The 26,023-nt window shown below is 42.0% G+C and overlaps 1 protein-coding gene across 3 annotated transcripts in view; it reads right to left on the minus strand.

Moving 5' to 3' along the window:
- The window catches only part of LOC118366578 (rho GTPase-activating protein 6-like), a 72,935-nt gene that overhangs the window by 34,007 nt on the left and 12,905 nt on the right, over positions 1-26,023 (minus strand). Inside the window, exon 1 of one of the 3 annotated variants that reach the window (XM_052492931.1) lies at positions 4,076-4,326. The exons of the other annotated variants lie outside the window; for them this stretch is intronic. The gene's annotated coding sequence lies outside the window, so the exon portion shown is untranslated. Of the gene's footprint in view, positions 1-4,075; positions 4,327-26,023 lie in introns of those variants that run through there. 3 annotated transcript variants of the gene reach the window in all.

The following is a 26,023-nucleotide window of genomic DNA, read 5'->3' on the forward strand; positions in this document are numbered from 1 at the left end:
AGTTTTTACATTTGAGTCATTTTGCAGACGTTCTTATCCAGAGCGATGTACAGCAGCAATAAGGGTTAAGTGCCTTGCTCAAAGGCAAATTGACAGATTTTTCACAAAGTCGTCTCAGGGATTCAACCCAGCGACCTTTCGGTTAACTGCTAGGGTACCTACAGCCAAAGTCATATTGATAACTCTGGTTCGAAACCAGGTCAGTCACATCTGCAAACAGAAAAATCTAAAGCTTGGCACAGCTCCAGACTTCACTGAAAGCACTGTAACAGGGATCATCAACTACACTGAACAAAAATATAAACACAACATGTGTTTGTCCCATGTTTTATGAGCTGAAATAAAAGATCCCAGAAATGTTGCATATGCACAAAAAAGCTTATTTCTCTCAAATTTGGCACACAAATTTGTTTCCATCCCTGTTAGTGAGCATTTCTCCTTTGCCAAGATAATCCATCCACCTGACAGGTGTGGCATATTAAGAAGCTGATTAAACAGCATGATCCTTACACAGGCAAACTTTGTGCTGGGGACAAGGCCACTCTTAAATGTGCAGTTTTGTTACACAACACAATGCAACAGATGTCTCAAGTTTTGAGGGAGCGCGCAATTGGCATGCTGACTGCAGACATGTCCACCAGAGCTGTTGCCAGAGAAAGTAATGTTAATTTCTCTACCATAAGCCGCCTCCAACATCGCTTTAGAGAATTTGGCAGTACGGCCAACCGGCCTCACAACAGCAGACCATGTTTAGCCACGCCAGCCAAGGACTGACACATCCGGCTTCGTCACCTGCGGGATCGTCTGAGACCAGCCACCCAGACATCTGATTAAACTGAGGAGTATTTATGTCCGTAATAAAGCCATTTTGTAGGAAAAAACTCATTCTGATTTGCTGGGCCTGGCTCCCCAGTGGGTGGCCCAATGCCCTCCCAGGCCCACCCATGGCTGCACCTCTACCCAGTCATGTGAAATCAATAGATTAGGCCCTAAATCATTTATTTAAATTGACTGATATCCTTATATGAACTGTAAATCAGTAAAATAGTTTAAATTGTTGCATGTGGCGTTTATATTTTTGTTCATTATAGATTCAGTCGCGGGACGATTTGTTTCTTGAGCGGATGGTCAGGGAGCCGGAACATAATTACAAATATTTTGTAGATAGAGAACTGACCGCAAGAAGCCCAAACAGATATAATATTTGACTAAAACATAATAATTATTAATAACTATTGCATATACACTATAAATACAAAATTATGTGGACACCCCTTCAAATGAGTGGATTCAGCTATTTTAGCCACACCCGTTGCTGACAGTTGCATAAAATCTAGCACATAGCCATGCAATCTCCAGAGACAAACATTGTCAGTACAAAGAGCTCAGTGACTTTCAACGTGGCACCATCATAGGATTCCACCTTTCTGCTATGCGGACAATAGACAGCTGTACATTTCGATGAAACATGGTGAAACCACAAAATTGCCCTCCCTGGAAGCCTGTGTTTCAGACGTAAGGAAGTGGATGGCGGCAAATGTTTTACTCGGACAAAACAGAGATGCTTGTTCTAGCTCCCAAGAAACAATGAGATCTTCTGTTGGATTTGACAATTAATCCTGATGGTTGTACAGTGGTCTCAAATAAAACTGTGAAGGACCTTGGCGTTACTCTGGACCCTGATCTCTCTTTTGACGAATATATCAAGACTGTTTCAAGGACAGCTTTTTTCCATCTAGGTAACATTGCAAAAATCAGAAATGTTCTGTCCAAAAATGATGCAGAAAAATTAATCCATGCTTTTGTCACTTCTAGATTAGACTATTGCAATGCTCTACTTTCCGGCTACCAGGATAAAGGACTAAATAAGCTTCAGTTAGTGTTAAACATGGCTGCTAGAATCTTGACTAGAACCCAAAAATGTGATCATATTACTCCAGTGCTAGCCTCTCTACACTGGCTTCCTGTTAAGGCTAGGGCTGATTTCAAGGTTTTACTGCTAACCTACAAAGCATTACATGGGCTTGCTCCTACCTATCTCTCCGATTTGGTCCTACTGTACATACCTACACGTACACTACAGTCACAAGACGCAGGCCTCCTTACTGTCCCTATAATTTCTAAGCAAACAGCTGGAGGCAGGGCTTTCTCCTATAGAGCTCTATTTTTATGGAATGGTCTGCCTACCCATGTGAGAGACCTTGACCTTTAAGTCTTTATTGAAGACTCATCTCTTCAGTAGGTCCTATGATTGAGTGTAGTCTGGCCCAGGGGTGTGAAGGTGAACGGAAAGGCACTGAAGCGCCGAACCACCCTTGCTGTCTATGCCTGTCCGGTTCCCATCTCTCCACTAGGATTCTCTGCCTCTAACCCTATTACAGGGGCTGAGTCACTGGCTTACTGGTGCTCTTCCATGCCATCCCTAGGAGGGGTTTGGCGCCCCCCTCAGGTTCGTGCCGTGGGGGGAGATCTTCGTGGGCTATACTCGGCCTTGTCTCAGGGTAGTAAGTCGGTGGTTGAAGATATCCCTCTAGTGGTGTGGGGGCTGTGCTTTGGCAAAATCACCCAGATGGGGAACCCTGCACTAAAGTATAGTTACACCTTTTTAGGGGGTGGCGACACAATCTCAGATATGTTATATTTTCTAAAAACAAAACAAACCGTATCACAATTCTAGAGATTCAACTTAGCTTCGCCTTCAGACATACTCCAAGAGATGGCTGATAATGTCTGAACTGATCATACATGCTTTCAGTAGAAAAGCAAGTTCTTCTGTCAGGATGTTGTCAGTCAGTCAGCCCCATAATATTTACTAAGAATTCATGCTGGTTCTGACGTCATCAGAACCCACAGTCCTTGTACCACCCCTGGTCCTAAGTAACACTTGATTTAATATGAGACCCATTGGCAGAACTCCCTCTCATTTCTGTCAGTGAATTACATTCTAAAACCATCTTTTAAAAAAAATGAGAAATTAGCTGTAAACTTAAGCAACTAACAGTTCCCGCAATTAATCATTAGTGCAAGGTGACTTGAGCATTAATCCCAGCAGTGATGTAGAACCTGCTTTGTGCAGCAATATAGACGGTGAGGAGGACTCACTCTCCCATTGTGGAATTCAGTTTTCCAGTTATAGCCTCAGGTAGGTTCCTTATAGGCCAGGTATGGGGTCATAGAGTTCATAGACCACTGATGGCTTGAACTCACCTAGATCACTGTCTGTAGACTATCACACCCTGACACCCAGCCCAATTACAGTTTGTGAAGCTACCCACTGGGCACACACTGGTGGAATCAACGTTGTTTCAACGACATTTCAATTAAATTAAGTTGAACCAACGTGGAATAGACGTGGAATTGAAGTCTGTGCGCAGTGGGTATGCTTATTGGTTCTTAGCCCAACACACCGCTGATATCACATGATAAGAGGTCATGTACGATTCCTTACTGAAATTCCCACATGACTGACTCAGCGATCCACCTAATAAGTATGGGGAACTCCTCGTGGACAAGACAAAAGGGAAGCCACCTGCTCTTCAGCGTTCCTATTGCCTACCTGTCACTGTTAATTACTGGGCAGCAATGTACTGTATATGAGACGTCACTGTAAAGCCAAACGGTCACATGTGCATGTAGCCATTCCATTAAAGACTGGGACACCAACAAAAACAAACCACGGAGAAAAGGCGTCCCATTACATTTTAATTGTGATGATTTCTAGGCTATAACACAATGCACGGCATTACATGTGAGGGGCATTTATTTCTTTTTTAACATAATTTGAAGTTATATGTCGTACAAAAGTCTGAAGAGAAGCAGACATGAGGCATTTCCAATTACAACTAATATCTCCAAAATGATGTTATCGCTGACACTTTATCGAACCAACATTTTCGATACAAAATGTAGGAAATTCTCAATATCTTTTTTTAATCGTTGACACTTTATCGAACCCCCTTATTTAATACAAAATGTAGGAAATTCTCAATATCTTGGATAAACATACGCAAATGCTGGTTTGTTCAAAAAGTCTACACAGCTGACGCGGTACAGAAGAGCACCGGACAATACTTACAAAGTATGAGATGCGCCTGTTGAACGGCAGGAGGTCCCCCTTGATCCGAATACCTACACAGCCCGCTACACAGAGCGTTTGTGGAGTTACATTTTAATTTACATCAAGTTTGCTGAAATGTAAGTCGCTACGTCAATGACTGCAAATAGATAACATGTAAGATGTTGCTATATTTGCCCTCAGTTTTACTACATTTTGTCGTTTAACTCTCATTTGCGCTTCTCCTTGTCTGGTGAAGCTTAGGTCCTTGAAGAACGAAACGCAAGGAAGCTTGACGATAGACGGGGCGGGGAAGTTTGATGCGCTCTCTCTCCATTGGAAAGTTCAACAACTCAGTTATTAATGACGTGATGACAAACACTGTCACAATCCTCAGAAAGATTCCGCCATTTGTGTTTTAACGCATATTAAACATGCCATCCTTCACACAATACATATTTTCCAATCCAAAATGTACCGACTTGTCTCACTGTGATAAAATATATTCTAGACTAGAGGTCATACCTCAACATCATTCAATATTATATTTACGTTCCACTATCAATGTGCTGTCGGTGAAATCTATTTGCGTGAATAATTTGCAAAGCAGACCATTTGGTTGAGGAAGTTGATGGGAGGAATGTCTCTGTGTCGTAATAAAACTGTTTATATAGTATGAAGTGTCCAGACCAGATTTAATGCATCATGACATGCAGATAAATCTAAAGACCTTTGTGATGTAGTAATTAAATGGGTAGCCTACTTAAATGACGTGCTATGCAAACGACAGTGCTATGACCCTGCTAAACATGCATTACACTATATAATATGTTGTAGTTGTATTAACCTGCTTCTCACGCTTGAAAATATATTACATCCAAATGAGATCCAGTTTACATGGTTACAACATGGTCCCATTAGCCTACTGTCCACAAAGGGTAAACAAATGTCTCTATTGCCTGAGAATGTGGATTGACTCTCCCTTATGGAGAAGAGAAATGGACATGTTTGTTATTACTGTGACATGCTGACATCTTCAGCAGCTTTGCCCATCTAAACAGGAACAACTCCTGTTCGAACAAAACAAACAAACTGCAGGTAGAGGCCAAAAACCGTGACCACTCTGTTTTTGCACAACAAATCTAAGTTATAACCCTCAACTTTCGACCACATTCTTGGGATTAGCCTGAGGATCGAGTTTCAAGACATGAGGACACAGTACTTGTGCAAGGATGAACAAAAACGTAAGTGTTTTTCATTGAATATCAGCTTGTTTGACTCGGTTTGTTTTTCTATAACATTTATTATCATATTTATAAATTGTGACATTTTTATGATGCAAACATACAATGTTTTCTGTAATTAGAATTAACCATTTTTCAAGCCAATAACTATTTTTTGGCTCAGGGGTTCAATATGATTAGAGGAAACTATAATCTGACTAGGAACATAGTTGTAAAGCCTATAAATGTGGAAAATTTGACTTTTAATGAGACTTTTAATCAGACTCATGGGATAGCTTTCCTCTGCAAGATAATGGCTCAGTAAAGTTTGATCCAAAATATATCTGATGAAATGGGGTTACAATTTTAAAAAGCTCTTAAGATTTGCATTGCAATCCTCTGTTTTCTCAGTATAGTGTGGAGCAAAGGAGGCTGCTGAAGGGAGGACAGTTCATAAGAATGTCTGGAATGTAAGAGAATGGAACGGCATGTATTTAATATCATTACACTTATCCCGCTCCAGCCATTACCACAAGCCCATCCTCCACAATTAAGGTGCCACCAATTCCCTGTGGTGTGGGGGAATACCAAGATGCCTAGCCCACCAGAAACAGCCATGCATTGCGTAACTTTCAGAGCAGGTTGTGCTTTGCTAACATACTGATCCCATTGCAAAGCCTAACTAATTTGATTATTTGAAACCATCCAAACAGCTGGATCGTCATCTTGACTACTTTCTTATGTCATTCTCGGTGGCAACAAAAGTTTTTAAAAAGTGTTAATAGGGGACAGAATGCGGACATTATTAACCCATTTTCAATTATGTTAGCACAGCTGCAAACTGTTGTCCTGATTAAAGAAGCAATACAACTGGCCTTCTTTAGACTAGTTGAGTATCTGGAGCATCAGCATTTGTGGGCTCGATTACAGGCTTAAAATGGCCAGAAACAAATAATAATAATAATGAATGCCATTTAGCTGACGCTTTTATCCAAACGCGACTTACAGTCATGTGTGCATACATTCTACGTATAGGTGGTCCCGGGAATCGAACCCACTACCCTGGCGTTACAAGCGCCATGCTCTACCAACTGAGCTACAGAAAGACCAACAAAGAACTTATTTCTGAAACCCGTCTGTCTATTCTTGTTCTGAGTAATGAAGGCTATTCCATGCGAGAAATTGCCAAGAAACTGAAGATCTCGTACAACGCTGTGTACTACTCCCTTCACAGAACAGTGCAAACTGGCTCTAACCAGAATAGAAAGAGAGTGGGAGGCCCCAGTGCACAACTGAGCAAGAAGACAAGTACATTACAGTGTCTAGTTTGAGAAACAGACGCCTCACAATTCCTCAACTTGCAGCTTCATTAAATAGTACCTGCAAAACACCAGTCCCAACATCAACAGTGAAGAGGCGACTCTGGGATGCTGGTCTTCTAGGCAGAGTTGCAAAGAAAAAGTAACATCTCAGACTGGCCAATTAAAAAAAAAAGATTAAGATTGGCAAAATAACACAGACACTGGACAGAGGAACTCTGCCAAGAAGGCCAGCATTCCGGAGTCACCTCTTCAATGTTGAGACTGGTGTTTTGCAGGTACTATTTAATGTTGAGACTGGTGTTTTGCAAGTACTATTTAATGTTGAGACTGGTGTTTTACAAGTACTATTTAATGTTGAGACTGGTGTTTTGCAAGTACTATTTAATGTTGAGACTGGTGTTTTGCAGGCAGGTACTATTTAATGTTGAGACTGGTGTTTTGCAGGTACTATTTAATGTTGAGACTGGTGTTTTGCAAGTACTATTTAATGTTGAGACTGGTGTTTTGCAGGTACTATTTAATGTTGAGACTGGTGTTTTGCAGGTACTATTTAATGTTGAGACTGGTGTTTTGCAAGTACTATTTAATGTTGAGACTGGTGTTTTGCAGGCAGGTACTATTTAATGTTGAGACTGGTGTTTTGCAGGTACTATTTAATGTTGAGACTGGTGTTTTGCAGGTACTATTTAATGTTGAGACTGGTGTTTTGCAGGTACTATTTAATGTTGAGACTGGTGTTTTGCAGGTACTATTTAATGTTGAGACTGGTGTTTTGCAAGTACTATTTAATGTTGAGACTGGTGTTTTGCAAGTACTATTTAATGTTGAGACTGGTGTTTTGCAAGTACTATTTAATGTTGAGACTGGTGTTTTGCAGGTACTATTTAATGTTGAGACTGGTGTTTTGCAGGCAGGTACTATTTAATGTTGAGACTGGTGTTTTGCAGGTACTATTTAATGTTGAGACTGGTGTTTTGCAGGTACTATTTAATGTTGAGACTGGTGTTTTGCAGGTACTATTTAATGTTGAGACTGGTGTTTTGCAGGTACTATTTAATGTTGAGACTGGTGTTTTGCAGGTACTATTTAATGCTGAGACTGGTGTTTTGCAGGTACTATTTAATGCTGAGACTGGTGTTTTGCAGGTACTATTTAATGTTGAGACTGGTGTTTTGCAGGTACTATTTAATGTTGAGACTGGTGTTTTGCAGGTACTATTTAATGTTGAGACTGGTGTTTTGCAGGTACTATTTAATGTTGAGACTGGTGTTTTGCAGGTACTATTTAATGTTGAGACTGGTGTTTTGCAGGCAGGTACTATTTAATGTTGAGACTGGTGTTTTGCAGGTACTATTTAATGTTGAGACTGGTGTTTTGCAGGTACTATTTAATGTTGAGACTGGTGTTTTGCAAGTACTATTTAATGTTGAGACTGGTGTTTTGCAAGTACTATTTAATGTTGAGACTGGTGTTTTGCAAGTACTATTTAATGTTGAGACTGGTGTTTTGCAGGTACTATTTAATGTTGAGACTGGTGTTTTGCAGGCAGGTACTATTTAATGTTGAGACTGGTGTTTTGCAGGTACTATTTAATGTTGAGACTGGTGTTTTGCAGGTACTATTTAATGTTGAGACTGGTGTTTTGCAGGTACTATTTAATGTTGAGACTGGTGTTTTGCAGGTACTATTTAATGTTGAGACTGGTGTTTTGCAGGTACTATTTAATGTTGAGACTGGTGTTTTGCAGGTACTATTTAATGTTGAGACTGGTGTTTTGCAGGTACTATTTAATGTTGAGACTGGTGTTTTGCAGGCAGGTACTATTTAATGTTGAGACTGGTGTTTTGCAGGTACTATTTAATGTTGAGACTGGTGTTTTGCAGGTACTATTTAATGTTGAGACTGGTGTTTTGCAGGTACTATTTAATGTTGAGACTGGTGTTTTGCAGGTACTATTTAATGTTGAGACTGGTGTTTTGCAGGTACTATTTAATGCTGAGACTGGTGTTTTGCAGGTACTATTTAATGCTGAGACTGGTGTTTTGCAGGTACTATTTAATGTTGAGACTGGTGTTTTGCAGGTACTATTTAATGTTGAGACTGGTGTTTTGCAGGTACTATTTAATGTTGAGACTGGTGTTTTGCAGGTACTATTTAATGTTGAGACTGGTGTTTTGCAGGTACTATTTAATGTTGAGACTGGTGTTTTGCAGGTACTATTTAATGTTGAGACTGGTGTTTTGCAGGTACTATTTAATGTTGAGACTGGTGTTTTGCAGGTACTATTTAATGTTGAGACTGGTGTTTTGCAGGTACTATTTAATGTTGAGACTGGTGTTTTGCAGGTACTATTTAATGTTGAGACTGGTGTTTTCCCCTTTATTCAGAAATGAAATAATCTCCAAAATATTGCTATTTTTAAAACAAGCCATAGAAAGTTGGTTGCAAATTCAGTTTAATCCACCATAAAAGACAAAACAAATATTACAGTAAATATGCTGGTTAAACTAAAATATACTAATTCATTATTTTTTTTAAATTATATTTTTTTAGAAAAAAAAAACGGTATAATCTTTTTAAATTCTGTTCTAAATAGGACTGGTGGAGTTATATCACACATTCAGCTAACAAAAAAATATGGAAATGTCTGCTATACCCAACATCACAACCAACTAATTGCAGCATTACCGCAAAAATGGAAGAGGCAAGTGGAAGGGGGAGAACGTAAGGAACTTGTTTGTCGGCTCTGCATTAAAGATCAAAATCGTGATAGATATAATTGTGATAAATGAAAAAGTATACCAGTTTCATTTAAGGACCAAATTTAAGGACTGAATTCAATTTTTTGTAAATTAATTTAAAAGAAATTGGAAATATAACATTTACATTTATTTTCAGACCCTTTCCTCAGAACTTTGTTGAAGAGAAGAGATGTTCGATCGTGTTCAAGTGGCTGGGCCACTTGAACAGCCCCAGTCTGAGGTACTGAGCGCTCTGAAGCAGGTTTTCATCAAGGACCTGTCTGTACTTTGCTCCATTCATCTTTCCCTCTATTCTGACTAGTCTCCCAGTCCCTGCCACTGAAAAACATCCCAACAGCATGATACTGCCACCACCATGCTTCACCGTAGGGAGTGTGCCAGGTTTCCTCCACAAGTGATGCTTGGAATACAGGCCAAAGAGTTCAATCTTGGTTTCATCAGACAATCTTGTTTCTCATGGTCTGAGAGTGCCTTTTGGCAAACTCCGAGTGGGCTGTCATTTGAGTTTTACTGAAGAGTGGCTTCCGTCTGGCAACTCTACCATGTAGGCATGATTGGTGGAGGGCTGCAGAGATGGCTGTCCTCCTGGAAGTTTCTCCCATCTCCACAGAGGAACTCTGGAGCTCTGTCAGAGGACAATCAGATTCTTGGTCACCTTCCCAAACAAGGCCCTTCTCCCCTGATCAGCTCTAGGAAGAGCCTTGTTGGTTCCAAACTTCTTCCATTTAAGAATGATGGAGGCCACTGTGTTCTTGGGGACCTTCAATGCTGCAGAAATGTTTTGGTACCCTTCCCCAGATCTGTGCATCAACACAATCCTGTCTCAGAGCTCTACTGACAATTCCTTCAACCTCATGGGTCAGTTTCTGCTCTGACATGCTCTGTCAACTGTGGGATCTTATATAGACACGTGTGTGCCTTTCCAAATCATGTCCAATCAGTTGAATTTTCCACAGGTGGACTCCAATCAAGTTGTAGAAACATCTCAAGGATGATTAATGGAAACAGGATGCACCTGAGCTCAATTTGGACTCTCATAGCGAAGGGTCTGAATACTTATGTAAATAAGGTATTTCTGTTTTTACTTTTTTTTTTTAATGTGCAAAAATGTTAGATCCTGTTTTTGCTTTGTCATTATGGGGTATTGTGATGTCATTATGGGGTATTGTGTCGATTGATGAGGATTTTTAGTTATTTAATTCATTTCAGAATAAGGCTGTAACGTAACAAAATGTGGAATAAGGGAAGGAGTCTGAATACTTTCCGAATCAACTGTATATACAGTAGGTGTTCCTTTTGTCCAGGTGGTAAAGGGCAGTGCTGAGTGCAATAGAGATTGCGTCATCTGTGGATCTATTGGGGCGGTATGCAAATTGCAGTGGGTCTAGCGTTTCTGGGATGATGATGTTGATGTGAGCCATGACCAACCTTTCAAAGCACTTCATGGCTACAGACGTGAGTGCTACGGGTCGTTAGTCATTTAGGCAGGTTACCTTGGTGTTCTTGGGCACAGGGACTATGGTGGTCTGCTTGAAACATGTAGGCATTACAGACTCGGCATGGGAGAGTTTGAACATGTCAGTGAAGACACTTGCCAGTTGGTCAGCGCAAGCTCGGAGTACATGTCCTGGTAATCCGCCTGGCTTTGCGGCCTTGTGGATGTTGACCAGTTTAAAGGTCTTACTCACATCAGCTACTGTGAGCGTGATCACACAGTCTTCCGGAACAGCTGGTGCTCTCATGCATGCTTCAGTGTTGCTTGCCTCAAAGCGCGCATAGAAGTCATTTAGCTCGTCTGGTTGGCTTGTGTCACTGGGGAGCTCGCGGCTGGGCTTCCCTTTGTAGTTGGTAATAGTTTGCAAGCCCTGCCACTTCCGACGAGCATTGGAGCCGGTGTAGAAGGTTCAATCTTAGTCCTGTATTGACATCTTAGGACATAGAGGGATTTTTTTTATAAGCGTCCGTGTTAGAGTCCTGCTCCTTGAAAGCGGCAGCTTTCTGGTTGGGGTATGTAGGTACGGTCACTGTGGGGACAACGTCATCGATGCACTTATTGATGAAGCCAGTGACTGATGTGGTATACTCCTCAATGCCATTGGATGAGTCTGGGAACATATTCCAGTCTGTGCTAGCGGAACAGTCCTGTAGCTTATCATCTGCGTCACCTGACCACTTCCGTATATTGATTAATTAATGACATAGTATACATTTTTATGGTTTTAGCAGGACCTGGTTACATCTGGTTTTCTACATCAAACCTCAAACTGTCTTATTACCTTATTATCTCCAGTGTTGGTTTTAGCTATTGGTATAATGATATGAGTTTAATGATGTGAGTATAATGATATGAGTTTAATGATATGAATATAATTAAAAGAGTAAAACGATATGAGTATAATGATATGAGTATAATGATATGAGTATAATTATTTGAGTATAATAATATGAGTTTAATTAAATGTGTAAAACTATATGAGTTTAAAGATATGAGTAGAATGATATTAGCATAATGTTGTACGACACAATAAGATGACATTTATGAAACACCCATATTTCAAACAATTAGCAGTAGTTAATCAAGCCTAGATTTGATCTTGACTTTTTGTATTTTGTATAGTCGTGGTCTGTGAGAGCTACGCAGGATATCGTTTATGAAAGTCTTCAGCCCTCTGCTCCTCCTCCAAGCCCTCTAGTCTCCTCTCTTCTCTCTGGAGCACTTAGGAATGCAGTCGGCATTCCGTCCAAACACTGGGAGCTAACTACCCACACTGCAGTCCTCCAGACTCACACCTCTCTCTCCCAGTCAGCATCATATCAATCAACCCTGACTTCTCTCTCTCTGGAGGAAACATACAGATTTCCACTTCAGCTTGGAGTCTAAAATCAGAAGACCTGCATTTATTAAATGATGATGGGCATGATGGCCATCTTGCAGTACTGATGTACGGCTGATACTGTCTGTGGGTCAAGTATGCCCCTGACTCCCAGCGCACCAGAGAAAGTGCATTGGACCAAAGGTCAGACAGAAGAGTCAGTCTGCTGTTATTGTTATTCCTTCCAGCTGCCAGCAAGCTGGAGATGTAGCACCCTCCAAACAGGAAGCTAGAGATGTAGCACCATCCAAAACAGGAAGCTAGAGATGTAGCACCATCCAAAACAGGAAGCTAGAGATGTAGCACCATCCAAAACAGGAAGCTGGAGACGTAGCATTTACATTACATTTACATTTAAGTAATTTAGCAGACGCTCTTATCCAGAGCGACTTACAAATTGGTGCATTCACCTTATGACATTTTACATTTACATTTAAGTCATTTAGCAGACGCTCTTATCCAGAGCGACTTACAAATTGGTGCATACACCTTATGACAACCAGTGGAACAGCCACTTGCATCTAAATCTTGTTGGGGGAGAAGGGGGGAGAAGGATTACTTACCCTTACTTACCCTATCCTAGGTATTCCTTGAAGAGGTGGGGTTTCAGGTGTCTCCGGAAGGTGGTGATTGACTCCGCTGTCCTGGCGTCGTGAGGGGGTTTGTTCCACCATTGGGGGCCAGAGCAGCGAACAGTTTTGACTGGGCTGAGCGGGAACTGTACTTCCTCAGTGGTAGGGAGGCGAGCAGGCCAGAGGTGGATGAACGCAGTGCCCTTGTTTGGGTGTAGGGCCTGATCAGAGCCTGGAGGTACTGAGGTGCCGTTCCCCTCACAGCTCCGTAGGCGAGCACCATGGTCTTGTAGCGGATGCGAGCTTCAACTGGAAGCCAGTGGAGAGAGCGGAGGAGCGGGGTGACGTGAGAGAACTTGGGAAGGTTGAACACCAGACGGGCTGCGGCGTTCTGGATGAGTTGTAGGGGTTTAATGGCACAGGCAGGGAGCCCAGCCAACAGCGAGTTGCAGTAATCAAGAGCACCATCCAAAACAGGAAGCTGGAGACGTAGCACCATCCAAACAGGAAGCTGGAGACGTAGCACCATCCAAACAGGAAGCTGGAGACTTAGCACCATCCAAACAGGAAGCTGGAGACTTAGCACCATCCAAACAGGAAGCTGGAGACGTAGCACCATCCAAACAGGAAGCTGGAGATGTAGCACCATCCAAACAGGAAGCTGGAGATGTAGCACCATCCAAACAGGAAGCTGGAGACGTAGCACCATCCAAACAGGAAGCTGGAGACGTAGCACCATCCAAACAGGAAGCTGGAGACGTAGCACCATCCAAACAGGAAGCTGGAGATGTTGCACCATCCAAACAGGAAGCTGGAGATGTTGCACCATCCAAACAGGAAGCTGGAAATTTAGCATCATCCAAAACAGGAAGCTGGAGATGTTGCACCATCCAAACAGGAAGCTGGAGATTTAGCACCATCCAAAACAGGAAGCTGGAGATTTAGCACCATCCAAACAGGAAGCTGGAGACGTAGCACCATCCAAACAGGAAGCTGGAGATGTTGCACCATCCAAACAGGAAGCTGGAGATTTAGCACCATCCAAACAGGAAGCTGGAGATTTAGCACCATTTAAAGAGGAAAACGTCCAAACATTCCAAACATGCTATTGAATGCAATGATGCCCTATATTTTAAAAAAGGTGACATTTGGAGTGTGCAATGGCTGGTTTCACATGTTGGGCTAAAATTAAGAGCATTTTCAAGTGCAACATTAATAGCGGTGGTATTGGGAAACAGCTCGTGGATTTGCTCCTACAAACGATGAAGTTAGCATTAAGATGCTTTAGTGAAAACCGGGCCTAGAGCAATTAACAGGATCAATAAGTGTGTTACTCAAGGGCTCATCAACATATTTTCACCTAGTGGGCTCAGAACTAGCGACCTTTCGGTTATTGGCATAACGCTCTTAACTACTAGGCTACCTGCCACTAGGCTACCTTTTGCATGTGTAAATTGAATTAGCTGTTTTACATGTATGTTTACATGTACATGTTACCACTAAAAGGGAGGCATTCGGAGTGTCCAAACATTACTGTAGTCCTCTATGGTGTTAAATTGATATACTGTACATGTTACCACTAAAAGGGAGGCATTCGGAGTGTTACATCCACTACATTATTACTGTAGTCCTCTATGCTGTTGCATTGATATACTGTACATGTTACCACTAAAAGGGAGGCATTCGGAGTGTTACATCCACTACATTATTACTGTAGTCCTCTATGGTGTTGCATTGATATACTGTACATGTTACCACTAAAAGGGAGGCATTCGGAGTGTTACTTTTGCAGACCTCTTCTTCATACTGAAAGAAGCCCAGTGAAAAGAACAGAGAAGCTTTTTCTCCGTATCTCCTTATTTTTCTTATCTTGTTTTCCGGTTTGTATGCATGGTTACATTTTCAAAATCTAGAGACAACATGTTTAATTAAACTGTGCTGAGTTTTCTGGTCATTTTGATATATAATTTAATTGTTTTGAGATTTTTCAATTCACTTGAGTGTAGCCAAGCTAAGTAGCTAGCTCATTTTGTATGCAAGTCAATGAGAACATGGCATTTAGGTAGATTTTTTATTCCCGTCAAATGTTTTGGCTCTTAAATAGTTTTAATTTTACAAACAAGGGGACATATTAAGTGTATTTACATGTGGACATATGAACCACGCTAATGATATGTATTTAAATGCTCCTTTATATATGACATTTGTATCTAATGGTCGCATGCTAATTGCTGACAGCTAGCTAGCATAGTAATAGGTGATAGCTAGCCTTCCATCTTGTCCTAGCTAGCTATTTTTAGCTTATGTTATTGTTAACTGTCCATTAGTTTTTGTGATGTTTAATACACAGGCCTACAAACGATTTTAATATATGAATGTAAACAGATACTTATCTACATATTTTTTTTTTTAGTTAAGAACAAATTCTTATATACAATGATAGCCTAGGAACGGTGGGTTAACTGCCTTGTTCAGGGGCAGAATAACAGATTTTTACCTAGTCAGCTCGGGGATTCAAACGAACAACCTTACGGTTGGTTACCCAACGCTCTAACCACTAGGCTAGTGGTTCTGACAGCTCCCCTGTCAGAGAGCTGTCAGAGAGCTGTCAGAAGAGCTGTCAGAGTTAATCAATTAACTCAAGTTAACTTTTTGTAATTTTAGTGGATTCTTTTCTTTTATTGTGATTATTTGCGTTGTCTGAAAGCGTTCAAAATACACTGAAAACATCCCATATACAGCTAAAAACAACAATGTGATCTCAAAACAAGTTGACATTGAGGTACAAGAAAGTGTGCTTTATCAACTTACCAGATTCTCCTAGCCGTTACTTCGACAATCTTCTAATGCTTTTTACATTAAAAAAATCATAAATTCTGATCAAATTTTGATCAAATTCTGAATTTGAGATTAATTGTCAAACACCACTTTTGTGTTTTTGGGGTGCCTTTCTTTTGTCTTTTATTTTGAGAAACTGAACTGGAAGAAATCAGAGGGGATAGTTTTAACGGTCGAGAAAAATGTAGCAACTTTGTCGCCATCCGTAGATTGTTACGTTGAAAACTTTTTAAAAAGGTACGAGAATCCGTTTGTAAAATGTAAATGTAAATGTCTCTTATCATGAAGACTTTGTTGATGTTATTAACAGCAAATCCTGTGATTAACTTGATTACATGTTTAAATGTTGGTCAGCCATATTTTGAATTGAACTGTCAATATTCAGAGTTTGAAAGACATTGATTGTACATGCTACATTGGAAGAGAAACCCAGTGTCGGCCCTCTTGGTCTAATGGTCAAGAAATTGGCTTCTCCTGGGTTCTAATCCTGTTGGTTACAAAAGCGCACATCTGAATCGTAGAATATCACATGTGAAATGTTGGGAAACCACGTGTGTGAGTTACGTGAAAAATGTACTAAACTAAATTATAAATATTTTGTCATTTTAAAAGTAAGAATATTTTTTTTTCCCAAGGATGTTTATTCTGGAAACCAATATTCATTGGACAGCTCTTCTTCCAATGACACGCCATTATTACACGTCATGTCATTTCACATTTCATCAATTATAATTGTGTTGAGACAAATGTTAAACTATTAAAAACACATGTACTGTATAGATTTTGTTTAGCGGGTTATCAGCAGTGTTACAGTAACGTGGTACATGTCTCCCTCTAAAGGACATGAGAGGACTTAAATACTATCTATCTGCTGGGAAATACAGGAGATGCTGTGCAATAGATTCAAATATAAAATGTCTTCCAAACGATTGATTAATGAAAGCATGTCAATAATAAGCCAATCATTGAATATTACTTTTCATGCATGTTTTGACGTGTCTAATTAATTTAATACAAAGGCTAGTTTAATCTCTTTATTTATAAGAGATGAAAACAACTCATTAAATCATTGAATCATTAAATCATTGAAAACAATGATTTAAGAATTTCATATTGCAAAGGGTCATGGTTAGTTCAGGACATAAGATGGTGAATGACAGTAAGTAGCCAGCAGATATCAGCATTGGGCTATACCCTGAGATTCAACTGAGCTTTACCATCATACTGTACATGGAGGAAAAGACAGAGCATCCCCCATAACAGCCATCATCAGAGAAAACAGCAACACACAGACACAGACACACAGTTGTATCATATACATACATTCATTTGGGGTCCACAGTAATTTGTGTTAAAAAAAAAAAAATGACATGACTAAATCTCTACATTTCACATTTTTCTCAAAGGGTGCACCAAGTTCCCTACTGTAGCCGGCGGCAATTTAATATCAAAGCAACGTGATATCCTAAAATCAACCTAAATGAAACCCAAAGCCTCCAATACTAATGGAGGTTGCAGATAGACAGAGAATATCCACAGCCACAGGAAACATGAATTCACTTACTGTAAGGCTTTGATGCCTAAAGCAGTCATATCAAAGAATCTTTGTAAACATTACGACAAAGCTCTACTGCTCAGGATGGGTAGTCCCTTAGAAGCAATGAAAGGTCATGACTTCCTCTCTTGGTCTCTATTTATATTCATATTAGGTTCACTGCCTCATGTGTCTCTCATCTAATCTCCTTCTCTAGTGAGAGATCATCTTTTTTTGTCTTAAGGCCGGGTTGTTAAGAGTGAGGTGATTATTAGATTTAATGAGACACAACCAGCCCAAGCTATTACTTTGTGATGAGCCACGGAGAGCAACACACTAATATGAAGCAATATGATCCCCATTGAAGATCCACTCCCTGGGTGTGACAGATGAATGTTCCTTCTCCTCCATTACGTTTTCACATCCGCAAGAAGCAGCCGTTGTGCCATCTATATTTAGAAAGGCTTTCTCACCAAATAACAACAACAATGTTCTGTGACGAGCTCTCTCAGTGACCTGCTCTCTCAGTGACGAGCTCTCTCAGTGACGAGCTCTCTCAGTGACGAGCTCTCTCAGTGACGACCTCTCTCAGTGACGAGCTCTCTCAGTGACGAGCTCTCTCAGTGACGAGCTCTCTCAGTGACGAGCTCTCTCAGTGACGACCTCTCTCAGTGACGAGCTCTCTCAGTGACGAGCTCTCTCAGTGACGAGCTCTCTCAGTGACCTGCTCTCTCAGTGACGAGCTCTCTCAGTGACGAGCTCTCTCAGTGACGAGCTCTCTCAGTGACGAGCTCTCTCAGTGACGAGCTCTCTCAGTGACGAGCTCTCTCAGTGACCTGCTCTCTCAGTGACGAGCTCTCTCAGTGACGAGCTCTCTCAGTGACGAGCTCTCTCAGTGACGAGCTCTCTCAGTGACGAGCTCTCTCAGTGACGAGCTCTCTCAGTGACCTGCTCTCTCAGTGACGAGCTCTCTCAGTGACGAGCTCTCTCAGTGACGAGCTCTCTCAGTGACGAGCTATCTCAGTGACGAGCTCTCTCAGTGACCTGCTCTCTCAGTGACGAGCTCTCTCAGTGACGAGCTCTCTCAGTGACGAGCTCTCTCAGTGACGAGCTCTCTCAGTGACGAGGAGCTCTCTCAGTGACGAGCTCTCTCAGTGACGAGCTCTCTCAGTGACGAGCTCTCTCAGTGACGAGCTCTCTCAGTCAGCCCATTTACACGGGACTAGGTAGAAATCCATTCCAGTCTATTCTCTCTCTGAAAGAGGGAGTAATAAGGCCAGTAATTATGTGAGGAGGAGTGAAGAGTCTTCTCTTAGAAAATAATTCAGGAGACTGTCAACTAGTACTATAAATACTGACAAAGCAGGCAAACAGATGAACACCTTTGTCACACTGGCAAGTAAAACAGGCACTTTCATCACCTCGGCAAGTAAAATGTTAGGAGGAAGTTGATCGTCTTCATACTGCTCTATTTTTAACGTAGAAAATATGGATTATTTCGAACAGATTAGAAATACTTGCTCGACATATTCTGTGACAGTCATCCAGGCTGTGTGTTGGAAAGGCTTTCTGGTCTCAAACTGAGTTGCTACAGTTTTGCAGCTATTCGGGCAGATCACATTGAGCTGACTGGCCCTCTGGGTCACCGTCTGAAAACATAGCCATACGGACCACGAAATGAAAATAACCATTGATTTATTTATTGAAATATTATTTTCAGGTTCACAGTTTCACTATCTAACTCGTAGATTGTATATTTTCGCCCCTTTTCGACAGCGGAGGCGTAGGTATATGAGCATACGCTACTTTGTGTGGTAGGTTCTACAGGCAGGTCTAGTTCCATGCCATACACACTGACCGTCTCCTGTGGGAAGAAATATTTGCCTGGGGGAATGTTGCCAAGGATCAGGTTCAGCAGTTCTGCTGTGAGAAATAAGAGTTGAGATTTACTTCATGTAAACCAGATGTCCCTTTTAGCTTTACATTTCAACTCAGCCATCACAGTCCTCAAGTAGATCCTATTCAGGGCACGTTCTACTGTATACGAAATATACAAGAATAAAAGTGAAAACTAGACAAGGTCTTCAATGTTAACTAACGAATGAAATATAAATCATGTGTCAAATCACTATGCTGGGATAGGATTGACAATGATGTGCTTTTTGGGAGATTGTAATGCCATAGCAACCTCGGTCCCTAGGCTAATTGCTACCACATAGAGCCGACTGGGGGACAAGGCTAATGCAATAGTGATCCTACAATGTATATATTAGTGGATAGAATAATGAGAATAATAGTCAAATCTTTCAGTTTTCTTTATTTGTAAAGTGTTAAATGTTATGTTAAAGGCACTTTAAATACATTGAGATTTGATTTGATTTTGAGTGTACCACTATCCAAAATGACATTGACATCTCCCCCTTTTCGATTCAATGGGGTTCATCAATGATTGAACCTGCTTATTGATCACTTGCATACAACACTCTATATCAAATCACATCTAATGTTATTGGTCACATGCACATGGTTAGCATATATTAATGCGAGTGTAGCGAAATGCTTCTGCTTCTAGTGCAGTAAAATCTAACAAGTAATCTAACAATTCCCCAACACACACAAATCTAAGAGGGAGGAATAACAATATGTACATATAAATATATGGATGAGTGGCATAGGCATGGTGCAATAGATGGTAATAGAGATGAGTAATGTAAGATAAGTTAACATTATAAAAGTGGCATTGTTTAAAGTGACTAGCGATCCATTTATTAAAGTGGCCAGTGATATGAGTCTCTATGTAGGCAGTAGCCTCTGAGTTATTGATTGATGTTTAGCAATCTAATGGCCTTGAGTTAGAAGCATCTCTAGGTCCCAGCTTTGATGCACCTGTACTGACCTCGCCTTCTGGATGGTAGCTTGGTGAACAGGCAGTGGCTCGGGTGGTTGTTGTCCTTGATGATCTTTTTGGCCTTCCTGTGACATCGGGTGCTGTAGGTGTCTTGGAGGGTAGGTAGTTTGCCCCCAGTGATGTGTTGTGCAGACTGCACCACCCTCCGGAGAGCCTTGTGGTTGGGGGCGGTGCATTTGCCATACCAGGCGGTGATACAGCCCGACAGGATGCTCTCGATTGTGCATCTGTAAAAGTTTGTCAGGGTTTTAGGTGACAAGCCACATTTCTTCAGCCTCCTGAAGATCATCTTTTTTATTTTGTTGACGTTGAGTGAGAGGTTGTTTTGTTGACATCACACTCTGAGTGCCCTCACTTACTCCCTGTAGGCTGTATAGTCATTGTTGATAATCAAGCCCACTACTGTTGTGGCGTCTGCAAACTTGATGATTGAGTTTGAGGCGTGCATGGCCACGCAGTCATGGGTGAACAGGGAGTACAGGAGGGGGCTGAGCACACACCCTTGTGGGGCCCTAGTGTTGAGGCTCAGCGAAGTGGAGATGTTACTTCTTACCTTCAACACCTGGGGGCGGCCCGTCAGAAAGTCCAAGACCCAATTGCACAGGGCGAGGTTGAGACCCAAAGCCTCCAGCTTAATGATGAGTTTGGAGGGTACTATGGTGTCGAATGCTGAGCTGTGATCAACGAACAGCATTCTTACATAGGTATTTCTCTTGTCCAGATGGGATAGGGCAGTGTGCAGTGTGATGGCGATTGCATTGTCTGTGGACCTGCTGGGGCGGTATGCAAACTGAAGTGGGTCTAGAGTGTTAAGGTGGAGGTGATATGATCCTTGACTAGTCTCTCAAAGCACTTAATGATGACAGAAGTGAGTGCTATGTGGCGGTAGTCATTTAGTTCAGTTATCTTTGCCTTCTTGGGAACAGGAACAATGGCGGCCATCTTGAAGCATGTGGCGATAGCAGACTGGGATAGGGAGAGATTGAATATGTCCGTAAACACACCAGCCAGCTGGTCTGCGCATGTTCTGAGGATGGGGCAAGGGATGCCGTCTGGACCAGCAGCCTTGCGAGGGTTAAAACTTTTAAATGTCTAACTCATGTTCGCCACGGAGAAGGGGTCCTTGTTCGCGGGCCGCGGAGGTGGCAATGTATTATCCTCAAAGCGGGCATGATAACTGTATGCCTATAGGGCATTAAACATCAAAATGTATTGTGCATGCATATTACATCTACAGACGTATTATCTCAATTTGACCAGTTTCTCACCACAGGAAAATAATCCTGCAAGAAACAGGAAATGTAAATGACTATTTGGATTTTAATTTTTTTTTAGTTAGGATACATCAAGTCTGACATTATGAAATGGAAACTAGAAAACTTTTAAAGTATTTTTAAACCTTGAATACACTACAATTATCATTTCCTGCTAAACAGGAAAATGATACATCAGAGTGATCTCATTAAGATAGTCTATCTGTAAGTGAAAGATAACGCTCCTTACAGAAACAGAATATCTGTGGACATTTTAACACGACTCTCGGATCTGGGTCTGAACCTTTAACAACCCAATGGAAAAATGTACCTTTAACAACCCCATGGAAAACTTCACCTTTAACAACCCCATGGAAAACTTCACCTTTAACAACCCCATGGAAAACATCACCTTTAACAACCCCATGGAAAACTTCACCTTTAACAACCCCATGGAAAACATCACCTTTAATAACCCCATGGAAAACTTCACCTTTAACAACCCCATGGAAAACTTCACCTTTAACAACCCCATGGAAAAATGTACCTTTAACAACCCCATGGAAAACTTCACCTTTAACAACCCCATGGAAAACATCACCTTTAATAACCCCATGGAAAACTTCACCTTTAACAACCCCATGGAAAACATCACCTTTAACAACCCCATGGAAAACTTCACCTTTAACAACCCCATGGAAAACATCACCTTTAACAACCCCATGGAAAACATCACCTTTAACAACCCCATGGAAAACTTCACCTTTAACAACCCCATGGAAAACATCACCTTTAACAACCCCATGGAAAACATCACCTTTAACAACCCCATGGAAAACTTCACCTTTAACAACCCCATGGAAAACATCACCTTTAATAACCCCATGGAAAACTTCACCTTTAACAACCCCATGGAAAACATCACCTTTAACAACCCCATGGAAAACATCACCTTTAACAACCCCATGGAAAACTTCACCTTTAACAACCCCATGGAAAACTTCACCTTTTAACAACCCCATGGAAAACATCACCTTTAACAACCCCATGGAAAACTTCACCTTTAACAACCCCATGGAAAACTTCACCTTTAACAACCCCATGGAAAACATCACCTTTAATAACCCCATGGAAAACTTCACCTTTAACAACCCCATGGAAAACATCACCTTTAACAACCCCATGGAAAACATCACCTTTAACAACCCCATGGAAAACTTCACCTTTAACAACCCCATGGAAAACTTCATCTTTAACAACTCCATGGAAAACTTCACCTTTAACAACCCCATGGAAAACATCACCTTTTAACAACCCCATGGAAAACATCACCTTTAACAACCCCATGGAAAACATCACCTTTAACAACCCCATGGAAAACATCACCATTAACAACCCCATGGAAAACTTCACCTTTAACAACCCCATGGAAAACATCACCTTTTAACAACCCCATGGAAAACTTCACCTTTAACAACCCCATGGAAAACATCACCATTAACAACCCCATCGAAAACTTCACCTTTAACAACCCCATGGAAAACATCACCTTTTAACAACCCCATGGAAAACATCACCTTTTAACAACCCCATGGAAAACATCACCTTTAACAACCCCATGGAAAACATCACCTTTAACAACCCCATGGAAAACATCACCATTAACAACCCCATGGAAAACTTCACCTTTAACAACCCCATGGAAAACATCACCTTTTAACAACCCCATGGAAAACTTCACCTTTAACAACCCCATGGAAAGCCTCACATGCTGCAGTTACTTTGTCCTAACCAGGGACCCCAGGCTAGTGCGGCACAAGTTACAGAACATACTGTACATCTTATTATAGGAGAGTAAGAGAGAGCTGCCTCTTGGTGGGGGAGAGGTGCCGTGTTTCATACAGTGGGGAAAACAATGTCAAACTGACTTCACTGTTGTTATTCAGTCGGACTACAGTCTCTTAGATAGAACAGGAACACAGGGCCACAGTCTCTTAGATACAGCAGGAACACAGGGCCACAGTCTCTTAGATACAGCAGGAACACAGGGCCACAGTCTCTTAGATAGAACAGGAACACAGGGCCACAGTCTCTTAGATACAGCAGGAACACAGGGCCACAGTCTCTTAGATACAGCAGGAACACAGGGCCACAGTCTCTTAGATAGAACAGGAACACAGGGCCACAGTCTCTTAGATACAGCAGGAACACAGGGCCACAGTCTCTTAGATAGAACAGGAACACAGGGCCACAGTCTCTTAGATAGAACAGGAACACAGGGCCACAGTCTCTTAGATACAGCAGGAACACAGGGCCACAGTCTCTTAGATACAGCAGGAACACAGGGCCACAGTCTCTTAGATAGAACAGGAACACAGGGCCACAGTCTCTTAGATACAGCAGGAACACAGGGCCACAGTCTCTTAGATACAGCAGGAACACAGGGCCACAGTCTCTTAGATACAGCAGGAACACAGGGCCACAGTCTCTTAGATACAGCAGGAACACAGGGCCACAGTCTCTTAGATACAGCAGGAACACAGGGCCACAGTCTCTTAGATACAGCAGGAACACAGGGCCACAGTCTCTTAGATACAGCAGGAACACAGGCACACAGTCTCATAATGGCACCTTGGGCCTATTACATGTGACTGTGGTTACTGATCTGCACTGAGATATGCTTAAACAATAAGGCCCGAGGGGGTGTGGTATATGGCCAATATACCATGGCTAATGGCTGTTCTTATGCACGACGCATAAGAAGAAGATGCAGAAACCTCATTGAGCATTTGTAATGAACATCTGTGCTCCGTATCCCCATCACACAAACAACATGAGCCAAGAAGAACATCTCATCATTCTTACCGTTGATGAGTCAGTCTTCAACAGGTTTTAATCCAGAAGACTAACATAATTGGTTCATCATGTATATATAGTTTTAAATCAACATTATAAACCGTATGCAAGATGTAACACAACATTTAAATCATGTTACTATAGCACAAGTAAATATGCATAATGCCCACTAATCAACGCACTTGTGGTGTTGTAAACACAGGCAGCTGATTTCCAGAACACGAGCACCATGTAAGATCTGCAGCCCCAATGACGTAATAAATCATATTAAGTATCCCATTGTCATAGAACGAGTCCTCCTGCTATTAATCAGCCTCAATAGAATTTATAGTGATTACATTTCTGAGTGGTCTGGCTTTGGATTCGGTGTGAAGAAACCAGAAGCCTGGTCTTCATTAAAAGCCTATCGTAATGTCGCCGTCTCAATACGTCTCGGTAGAACTAAATAAACAGCACAGCCGTGGATACCTTCTTAAGGAAGTGCTGCTAGGACTTGATGTGCACAGCCTCAGAGACCCCTGCATTTATCCTTCACCTTGAAGTACTGCCACTGAATTGGTAAACTGCTATGGCTTTAAACTGCCCTTAGTGTCCTGAGCACAGGAGGTTGGTGGAACCTTAATTGGGGAGGACAGGTTCATGGTGATGGCTGGAGCAGAATCAAATGCATGGTTTCCATGTGTTTGATGCCATTAGCTCTATTCCAGTCATTATTATGAGCTGTCTTCCACTGGTCCTAAGGGTTTGTGTCCATCAAGAGCTGTAGGAAATGTGTCAATTTACATATTATTTAACTAGGCAAGTCAGTTAAGAACAAATTCATGTTTACAATGACAGCCTAGTGGGGAACAGTGTGTTAACTGCCTTGTTCAGGGGCAGAACATATTTTCACCTTGTCAGCTTGGGGATTTGATCCAGCAAACTTTCATTTACTGGCCCAACACTCTAACCACTAAGCTACCTGCTGGTTAGTGGCCCAAAACTCTAACCACTAGGCTACCTGCTGGTTACTGGCCCAACGCTCTAACCACTAGGCTACCTGCTGGTTACTGGCCCAACGCTCTAACCACTAGGCTACCTGCTGGTTACTGGCTCAACGCTCTAACCACTAGGCTACCTGCTGGTTACTGGTCCAACGCTCTAACCACTAGGCTACCTGCTGGTTAGTGGCCCAACACTCTAACCACTGGCTACCTGCTGGTTACTGGCCCAATGCTCGAAGCACGAGGCTACCCGCTACCACCATCAGAAGAACCTAGGCTACCTGCTACCCCCATCAGAAGAGCCTAGGCTACTTGCCAACCCCATCAGAAGAGGCTACCTGCCAACCCCATCAGAAGAGCCTAGGCTACCTGCCAACCCCATCAGAAGAGGCTACCTGCCAACCCCATCAGAAGAGGCTACATGCTACCCCAATCAGAAGAGCCTAGGCTACCTGCTGGTTACTGGCCCAACGATCTAAGCTCGAGGCTACCTGCTACCACCTTCAGAAGAGCCTAGACTACCTGCTACCACCTTCAGAAGAGCCTAGGCTACCTGCTTCCCCCATCAGAAGAGTCTAGGATACCTGCCAACCCCATCAGAATAGGCTACCTGCCAACCCCATCAGATGAGCCTAAGCTACCTACTACCCCCATCAGAAGAGGCTACCTGCTACCCCCATCAGAAGAGCCGAGGCTACCTGCTACCCCCATCAGAAGAGGCTACCTGCCAACCCCATCAGACGAGCCTAGGCTACCTGCTACCCCCATCAGAAGAGCCTAGGCTACCTGCTGGTTACTGGCACAATGCTCTAACCACTAGGCTACCTGCTACCCCCATCAGAAGA

This window comes from Oncorhynchus keta, chromosome 34 (assembly GCF_023373465.1).
Source record: "Oncorhynchus keta strain PuntledgeMale-10-30-2019 chromosome 34, Oket_V2, whole genome shotgun sequence".
In the NCBI taxonomy this organism is placed as follows: domain Eukaryota; kingdom Metazoa; phylum Chordata; class Actinopteri; order Salmoniformes; family Salmonidae; genus Oncorhynchus; species Oncorhynchus keta.